We start from the raw sequence: 10749 nt of genomic DNA on the forward strand, positions 1-10749 counted from the left end.
CGCCGACGTCACAGTTACGTCACGGCGCTAGCTGGAGGCAAAACAAAGTGAAAACTGGAGGCGGCCAATACAAACCAGCACAGATTTGGCTACATAATAAGGAGCTTAAATTATTGTTACTATTATTGAATGTCATCTTGTTGTGTTGTTTGGTGCAAGAATTGATGAAAAATGAATATGCTGTATCTGGAATTTTTATTTCAGGTAAATATTCACATCATTAAAATCGCTCCGTAATATCACTCTTTACATTGTCGTGGTCTCGGCGCTGGCTCGGCAGAACTGCAGATCCTACACAAAAGTCTTGTACAGGACCATATAGGCATCTAAAGATTTATATGCCCTCAGTTTCTCTTTACGATCGGTTTCTCTAAGGTAGGTGTAGAAGTCAGGCCACTCAACCGAGGTAACGTAACGTTAATCCTGTCAGATCGTCCACGCATTGAGTGAGTGTGTAGGCGGCTACGGGTCGGCCAATCTGGTTCTGTCCGTTAAAAAATAACTTTTGGAAATAACAATCGCGGTCCTGGACGCTGAGTGACCTTACACATTAAGATAAAATCTATTGTTAAAAAAACAAGCTAACAATACTTGCTAACTAGCGTTAGTGAAGCGGCCAGAGGGATCGTTCTGCCTCCACATAAGCTCCGCCCACAAAAAAACACCATCTTTACCAATTGAAAAGGGGTCTATAGGCTTACTATACTACTAACAGGCGAATAGTCGTCAAAAAACAGCTGTGAAAAAGTAGAATTCAGAGTATTAGTGAAATAGGAGGCAAAAGGTAGGCTACTCGGTTGACCTGACATATACTATATTATACTCTCCCATGAGGTCACAGGAGAGGAGTTGTAAATGGCAGTGAAGCAACACAAATGACACCATGACAAATATTAGTACACCCAGATTCCATTTCACTGCATATACCGAACTTTTTAACTACCAAGAAATTACTTTTTTTAAGAAAATATACCTACAATGCCTAACTGCATATTTTGACTTTCCGTTTCAAACTGTGAAGATATTACACAATTAAAATGAAAGCTTTAGAGCATTAAGGCCCGTACACACCGGGACGAATATCAGCGGGCGTTATTCGCCAGCGTTTTCAACGCGTTTTTTGTGTTCACACCAAAACGATTTTCGCTGACGATGAGCCGAGTGAACCTGCAAATTCATTCCCTGACATTAGATGGCGCCCATTTACTCTGCAATACCACTCCATTCAGTCCTCTTTTATCAAGATGTTTGTAGTCGCAGTCGCGTTTGTCATATAGTTCTTTATGTTCTAGCACCAACGAGACCAGCAGATCTACATTCATCTTGCCTCGCATCTTCCTGGCAGTGTAGACGGCGACGCTACTTAGACGGCGTATATCTTCTTCTCCGTTCCGTATGTGTGCTCGGCAAGACCGTCTTGTGTTTGAGCGCCCCAAAGTTGTTTTACTGAAACTTTAGAAGCTCCAAACACGTGAGCAAAAGCATCAATCTCATTGGTCGGATAGTTTTTGACGCGATGCGTTAAACAAAAAAAACCGAACCCGAGGCGTTTTTTTTTTTTAAAAATGACGCTTTTACGTGAGGCGTTTTACGCGTCGGTGTGCACACTCACATTGGCACCCTTTGTTTAGTCATGAGGCGTTAAACGTAGGTGAATAACGCGGTGTGAACAGGCCTTGAAATTATTCATATTTGATGTTTTTTTATTATTATTTATCTCATTAAATAAATATGGGCATTGTCGCTTTGGTAAACTCCTAAAAGTAACGTTTTAGCTGACGTATGCTTTTAAAATGTCTTTCTTTTCATCGAAAAGAGACCAAAAATTGATGACTCATCTTGCACTCGGGTGTAACCAATTTTTTATACAAAGTTCTCTAAGGTCCCTCCCTCTAATACCACTTTCTGTTGACAAGAAATAGCAAGTGACAACTCATTTCTAACAGCTTTCCTAAACACTCCTCCATCTGCCATTGCTCCGCCCCAAACTCACACCATTGGTTGAGCAATTATTGCTGTGTTGGGCTTCTCAAACAAACAGAACAACAGCACCACAGAAAAAAGGATACGCTTACAGTTGACTGTATATTAATGTATTTCTTTGGCTTGCACTGGATCGGACAAAATCGTATCCTATTACACACAGATATGACTTGCCAACACAATGACCAGAGCGTTGCTATGCAGTTGCTAAATTGTTTGGAGTGGGTTTGTTTTTGTATGCTACTATGTTTCCAAAAGGAACTTGAGTCCCTTCAGGCCAACATCCAATTGCTTAGAAAATAGTCCAGATTTCCTCTGTGAGTCATGACTTTTCATTCCATATATCATATCAGTAGCCCAAACAATCTGAGACCATGACATTCAATAGCTAGGGTTAGAGATTTGAGAAGAAGTAATAGAGTTGGTTGCTTGAGTAATTCTGCTCTGATACGGCTGATCTACAGTGGATCACACACTTGCACAAGAGGTTTGATGAGCACATCCAATTTGCCAAATTAGAAGTCAACATTCCAGTCCAAAAAATGTGTCTTAACCATATCCCTGCCCCTAAACCTAACACTATCCATCAGTTATCCTTAAAATCAGAGGGAAATGATGGCTGAATAAGCACCAAACCCTGGTTCACACAAACTTGTCCCTCAACTGATTGATTGTTGCACTTGGTGAAATCAGGTTCTGAGTTTTCGCAGAGGAATGGTTTTAATAATAACACTCATGGACGTGAATGACATCTGGGAATTTCCTGGTTAGAAAGCAGCCGGTCCCTCTGGGAGCTTACTTCCGTCCAACATAAGACACATTTGTCCATCAAGAAAAGACACCAGCAGAAAAGTTGAAAAGCAAACAAGATTTTACCAGGCTCCATAAATCAAGACTGGCATTTACAGGAACAGTCCAATGTAAAAGCATCTATTCATCTGCTTACCGTGTCAGGCGAAGGTAGTCATCACTTCATCAGAGGCCAGACTGAATGGTGATTGGCTTGCATTGACGCAGATGGGATTGGACACCGCAAATGAAGTGATCGCTTTGAGTGTTATGTACACCAAGTACACTGACCCTAACATGACCCTCTCCTGGACAAAAGCCATTGATAAATCTGCCAGTGGGCAAGCAAGAGGGATGTGGGAAGCTGATGAGACCATGAATGTACAAACAGGAGTATGTATGCATGGAGAATTTTCGCAACTGCGCACACCGTCTCAACGAGCAAAGAAGTTGCAGCCAAATGCAACTTAAGCTTGATCTATGTGGCAATTTCTCACGAGTATACTAAAACCAAATACTTCACTAACATTTAAAACTCTGTAGGTTATTTATTGATTTGTTTGTTCAGTTTAAATAACGGTGGTTGCGAAAATCGCCAAAGGTTTGTAATCCAAGAAACTTTGATCGATTTTGGGGCATTTTGGGTAAAGAGTGACATATAAGGTACATGTGCTCATGCTCAGTCGTCTAAGGACAATGAAACAAATTTAGCATTCAAAAATGTCATTTCTGCTCAGTATTTCAAGTGTGGCTGTCTATTCCTTCAACAGCTCACTTTTTCCTGTCATTTAACCTCTGACGACGTCATTCTGTGGGATTAAGTGGCGATGCATTGAAGCCATGTCAAATAAACTGCCAGTGTCCAGCAAGACAAACCTGTAGCAAAAAAAAAAAAAAAAAAAAAAACATTTACATGGGGTCAGAGTGCTGGATAAACCGTCATTCTCTGCTGACTGACTCCCATAAACAGTGGAATCTAGTTTTACGTCTTGTCTGAGGGAAACCATTTTAGACATAATACATGGTCACCTTCTTGTCTGGAGTTGCAGCGTAGACATATGCAGCGGTGGCCTCTGATACGTTTCACCCAATGGGCCTCGCAACAGAAGAGTCCTTGCTTGCGCTCGAAAAAGAGCCCTGTCCCCGCCATCATGCCACGCGCTAGCCTGGCTGCGCCCTCCTACGCACTTCCGCTCAATTTCATTTTACGAAATGAAATGAACTAGAGTCTGGTTTGAAACAGGCTAGCCACGCGCACACCTGGGTCTAAAATTAACAGGGGCTTGGTGCTTAAATGCCACCAAAATTAATAAAAATGCCTCAAAAATCCAATATATGGTGCAATTTGTTTCTAAATTCCCGTTTTATTATTTACTTATAAGCAATACCACACGAGCAAGAGTGCCGTTTTCCCGAAAATCATCAGCACGTTTGCAAATGTAACATTGAGTTTACAGAACAGTTCAATCCACAAGTAGTTAATCTTAGGTGACTTGGAGGCTTTTTACCCGACACCGTTTTCAACTAAAAACTAAAACTTTATGGGTTTTGGCCGTTTGTTCACGTGACAATAGCGTTTTGAACGTTTGTTTACACGACAACAGCGTTTTGGCCGTTTGTTTACACGACAACAGCGTTTTGGCCGTTTGTTCACACGACAACAGCGTTTTGGCCGTTTGTTTACACGACAATGGCGTTTTGGCCCTTTGTTTACACGACAACCGCGTTTTGGCCGTTTGTTCACACGACAACAGTGTTTTGGCCGTTTGTTCACACGACAACGGCGTTTTGGCCGTTTGTTTACACGACAACGGCGTTTTGGCCGTTTGTTTACACGACAACGGCGTTTTGGCCGTTTGTTTACACGACAATGGCGTTTTGGCCCTTTGTTTACACGACAATGGCGTTTTTGCCCGTATTTTTACACGACAACAGCTTTTTGGCCCTTTGTTTACACGACAACAGCGTTTTGGCCGTTTGTTTACACGACAACAGCGTTTTTGCCCTTTGTTTACACGACAACAGCGTTTTTGCCCTTTGTTTACACGACAACAGCGTTTTGGCCCTTTGTGTACACGACAACGGCGTTTTTGCCCGTATTTTTACACGACAACAGCTTTTTGGCCCTTTGTTTACACGACAACAGCGTTTTGGCCGTTTGTTTACACGACAACAGCGTTTTTGCCCTTTGTTTTCACGACAACAGCGTTTTTGCCCTTTGTTTACACGACAACAGCGTTTTGGCCCTTTGTTTACACGACAACAGCGTTTTGGCCCTTTGTGTACACGGCGACGGCGTTTTTGCCGCTTGTTTACACGACGACAGCGTTTTGGCCCTTTGTTTGCACGACAACAGCGTTTCGGCCGTTTGTTTTCACGACAACAGCGTTTTGGCCCTTTGTTTGCACGACAACAGCGTTTTTGCCGCTTGTTTACACGACAACAGCGCTTTGGCCGTTTGTTTACACGACAACAGCGTTTTTGCCGCTTGTTTACACGACAACAGCGTTTTGGGAAAACACTAACTTTTGGAAAAGTTTTTGAAAACGGTCTCTGTGTTATTAACAAAAACGCCAATCACTGAAGACAATGATGTCATGCACGAGCCTATTACGTGTTCAGTCTATAGCAAGGGCGTAGGTTTGGTCTCAGCTTTGGTGGGGACATCCCACCCCACACCAGCCAAACAAATGATGGCGTTCCTTGTACTGTCGTCCTTGCCGTCGGAAAGGTCGGAATCGATCCAAATAGAACTAAAAAAAAAAAAATTCATAGTTAAGGAAAAAAACAATTGTGATGTATGTGGGCAAGCTAAATGGCTCATCAGATGAAAAAGTGCATATGTAAGAAAAAAATCTGTGCATAAGTATTTTAGAACCGTCAACACCCTAAATAGTCAGTAATAAGACTCATTTTGCTTACAAATGTGTAATAACTGGCTATTTTCAAAGCCTGACAAAATAAAATGCACTTCATTGTGGGAAATGGTTTATTGGAGGACGTTGTGGAAAAATCTGCTGTAAGCAACATTTTGAAACCACATTCATGTAAAAGATTAGGTTAGTCGACATCAAAAACAAAGAAACTAAAATTTCAACATCTCTGTGTTGCACAATCCTAACAAACCTTCAGACAATGGTGAATCACTGCAGACTCACAAAAAAAATTGTTTCACCACTTTTCTGACATCAGCTGAAAGGAGCAACCATCATAAAACCTCCATTTACGTAAATCTCCATCACACTCAACTACAGAGGAAGCGTTTTTCCAAGATAGCCCATTTAGACAGGAGTTTCCTTCATTTACAAGACTAAGATGTTTACTGCCAAGCCTTTATGGTTAACCTACACTCCTAAACTTCAGCTTTTAACATAAACAAACTGAATTAACGAAAAACAGGTGCCAAACACCACATTACTCAGTTATGCAAAAAAGGGTTTTCCTGTCCTAAACGGAAGACAACAGGACTTAAAGCGACAGTTCACCCAAAAATGAAAACTCTGTCATTGTACTTTTCTGAAAAGACACAATCACTTGATGAACAGATTGAATATTCACAATATGAACATTCATCAACTGGTGTGGTAAACGGAAGCTCAAGAATGCTTGCCATGCAAGAAACAATTAAGTTCTTTCTGGTTCTTTCTGAAGCTCAAATGTGATGCGCAACACCAAAATGATCCTCATTGGTTCTTGCTGAAGCTCAAACGTTATGTGCAACAATGAGGATCATTCTCGTGTTACGCATCACGTTTGAGCTACAGCAAGAAGAACCAATGAGGATCATTCTGGTGTTACGCATCATGTTTGAGCTTCAGCAAGAACCAATGAAGATCATTCAGGTGTTACGCATCACGTTTTTGCTTCAGGGGGAAACAATGATGTTCATTCTCATGTTACGCATCACGTTTGAGCTTCAGCAGGAGGCTAGTTCTTGTGCATCAAACCGATTCAGGTGAGCTTATGTTCAATGTTTATATTATAGGTTAATAAAGGCCTGAAGTTAATATTCATCATAAAAAGCGATCGAGTCTCTTCAGAAAATTTGGAATAAACCACTCAATTCATATTACTTTAAAGATCTTTATGAACTTAAGATCTCTATGAGCATCAATATGGTAGTTGCTTGGCTGTCAATGGAGGGACAGAAAGATCTCAGATTTCATCAAAAAGATCTTGATTTGTGTTCTGAAAATGAATGAAAGTCTTACAGATTTGTAACGACATAAGGGTGAGTAAATGACTCGCCCTTATGTCGTTACAAATCTGTAAGACTTTTTGGGTGAACTATCGCTTTATATGCGGCAGAGGGAGTTTCTCTGAGACATTTGGTAACAATTTAAGCTAGCAGGGGGTAGGGGGTATATGCCCTGAACACCTCATTAACCTGATTGGCAACACATCAGCACCTGGGGACTTTAGCTGATAAACAACCATCAGGACACATTCAGAGGGAGCACCCTGCTAAAAATACACTGCTAAACACTTTCCTCCCTTTAATCACCTCAAAACTATGCTTTTCTTTTCCCCTACAGCCAAAGGTGTTGCATGAGTACAAAACCACTAACACCAGAAGAGCAAGTCTGGAAAACTTTAAGCTCTTGTGTTTTAAGCTCTTGGCTAAACTCACAAACATTTAAACTAAACTAGGCAACAGAAATTACATTTTTGGAGTTGAATTGAAATCACAACTGAGCCCCTTTCCTTAATTCATGTCCCTGGTCTTCTTGTGCTTCATTTACCAATGCATTATTACTCAACTGAAAAAACAACAACAAATTGTAGCCTGTAAAAAAACAGCATTAAAATAATAACTTTCCTCTAAAAGAACTTTCCTATTGCACTGATGTTACTTACTATGTACAGGTTTAGACCGTTTTAGCAAACTCATTCAAATTTGTGCTTATTCTGGTATGTAAGATCCACTTTTTTAACCATCCATCAATTTCTGATGGACACATTTATGTCAGTATTTTGTGTTTAAACAGTTTCTTGCTTGAAGTGTTTCACTTAAAACTCCACCATACCAAAGTTTGGGGTTGATTTGATTTCTTAATGATTTTTGAAAGACATTGATCACCAAGGCTGCATTGATTTGGAAACAAATACAGTAAAACAATAATATTGTGAAATATTACAAAATATTTTTTTAACTATAGTTAACTATTCCAGTAATGGCAAAGCTGAATTTTCAGTCTTCAGAGTCACATGATCCTTCAGAAATCATACTAATATGCAGATTTGCTGCTCAAATATCAATGTTGATGCACTCTAAACAAAGCAGGGTTGTTTCAACCCAAATTTGGGTCAAATATGGACAAACCCAAATGTTGGGTTAAAAATGTAATTTAAAAATGTAACCCTTAAAATTTAAAATTTTAATTTAATTAAATTATAAATCTATAAATATAATTTTATATATAAATAATATTTTTTTTTCTTAAATACACATGCATGTGTGTGTATTTATATATAAGAAAAAAATTATACACCGTGCACCCTCGTATATTACGTAAACAAACTTTTATTTTGGATGCGATTAATCACGATTAATCGTTTGACAGCCCTACTTTACTTCCTTTCTGGACAAGGACAGTATACCGTACATAAATTTTCAATGGAGGGACAGAAAGCTCTCGGACTAAATCTAAAATATCTTAAACCGTTTCGAAGATGAACGGAGGTCTAACGGGCTTGGGACGACATGAACTAACCCTTTAAGATTCTTTGAAAGTTTAAAAGCATTTATTTGAGCTTTTATTTAGAAAAAAAAAATGTTTTGCAACATAATAAATGCCTTTACTCTCACTTTTGATCAATGTGATGAGTTCTTGCTAAATGAAAAACTCTGTAGTGCATGTCACAGAGAAGGAAAACCGTCTGTGAACGATGTTTGAAGTTCAGCTTTTCAGAAAAGAGCGAGCAACCAAGCGGGTTTAATCTTTAGGATTTTATTAAAATACCTTGTGGAATTTACCATCAGAGGTTACCATCACAAACATGATTGTTTTCTAATAAAAAAAGTAAACAAAAACAAAAGTAAAGCTTAAGAGCCTAGTTACAGGATTTTTTTTTTTTGTGTCGTTTTTACTTTTTTGCAGTCTGGTGATGGGGGGAGGGGGATCAATTCACAACAAAAAGAAGGTAAGAGAAAGGAATAAAAAGTTCACATGTTGTAAAAATACATTTCCCAACTTCAACGTTACACGCAGTTCTATTAAAACATTCATTCTTCTGTTGTTAGGTGTCAGTGCGACAAATACGCAAAAAGAAAAGGAGGAGAAAAGAGCGATAGAGAGGAAAAGTATCACTGAGAAAGACACTCACTGTTGAAAGATGGACAGCGTAAGAGAGCTCTGGAGATCTTCGTTCGGATCGAGGAAGAGTGTAACCGGCGGCTGTAGGATATGTGTGTATTAGAACCCTGAGAGAGAAACTGACTTCTCCAAGTCCATATCTGTCCTCTCCAACCACCCTTCATGGACTAGATGTAACCACATCAGAGGCTCCTGAAAGGGTCTTTCATAGTGCCCGAGCATTTCACACCTCAAAGTCAAAGCCATTCGTGTTCCCTAGAAATATGCGCACACAAGCACACAGAGCAACATATGGCTAAATAAATCAGCTTCCTCTCTCTTGCATGTGTGTTTGCAGGGGGAAGAGGAGAGATCGGGAGTTTGTAGAGAGAAAAAAAAAAAGAAGCCCACCACTATCTACAACATTAAGGCAGCGCGGGGACCACAAGATGACGGGGGCCTTCAGACGAGAAACGGGATTCCTGGATGCCGAGGGCGAAAGTATCGAACGAGACTCATCTTGAAATGTTTCAATACAACATGTTGAACACTGAATGACACAAACTAGATCAAAATGTCTAATTTCTTGGTTAACACATAGCACTCATCTCATATCGGAGATGACGCCGACGGCAAAGAAACACCACGGTAATGCTAGAAGAAACTTCAAAAACCTTGTAGAACAGAGAAATTTTACAGAGCAGCTATAAAGTGTTGACGAGAAAGGGCATCACTTCGTTCTATGAAAAGCTGCACGTCAATCAAAATTCGACATGGAAACGTGGCCAATGGGGACACGAGGGGGAGGGGCCTGATAGGTACGATCAACTCATTATCATGCATTAATCCATGAGGATTGGCGATCGAGGACGACGGCTATCTCGGGACACTTACCACAACATCACCTATCTAGAACGAGCTGTTTGTAGGCGGATCGACATCCCCAAACACACTACTGCCATTTCCTAACGGTTTAGGACCCCTCTTCTCAGTTTATTAACATACATGTCGACAAGGACGTGAAACTGTGCTCCTTTATACAGAAAATTACAAAAATCACAGATCAAGAACTTTCTAAAGCTAAAGCCTGAGATTCAAACTACATCTAATGAAACAATAATAATAGACATCCTATGCTTGGAAAAAAAAAAAGAGCTTCGTCATTTGCAAATTAACTGAAGTACTGGATAAGCAGTCGCACAGGGTCGCATACATGCAGACTCATTCACACCCCCTCACAAATAGGAACCTATGATCTAAAAAAGCTGTACAAAGCGAGAAAGATTTGAGCATACATTCAATATCTGTTACTGAGGTACTAGAAAGGCCTTTCTCTTCAGACAGAACGCTATCCCGACCGAGACACTCTCCTACCTTCTTTGGAAAGCAACCAGCGTTTCAGCGTGACCTAGCTTTTACATTCTTTCCACCTTATCTTCTGTGCTCTAAAACGGTAAAAACGCAGAGAAAACAAAGGCTGATATCATAGAAGACGCCCATGCAAGAGTCAAGCTCGGGGTATGACCTCAGAGCTGCCACATCACCCATCCTGAGAATCTGGAAGTGTGTAGATGAGTGACAGATCGAGCAGCCCACAACAGGTCTGAACCTTCACGAGAAGCATCGGCCGAGCCCAAACCTGAGGGGGGAAGCGAGTCGTCGCCACCCGCTGGCCATCAAC

Source organism: Pimephales promelas, chromosome 9 (assembly GCF_988280905.1).
Source record: "Pimephales promelas chromosome 9, fPimPro1.hap1.1, whole genome shotgun sequence".
NCBI lineage: Eukaryota > Metazoa > Chordata > Actinopteri > Cypriniformes > Leuciscidae > Pimephales > Pimephales promelas.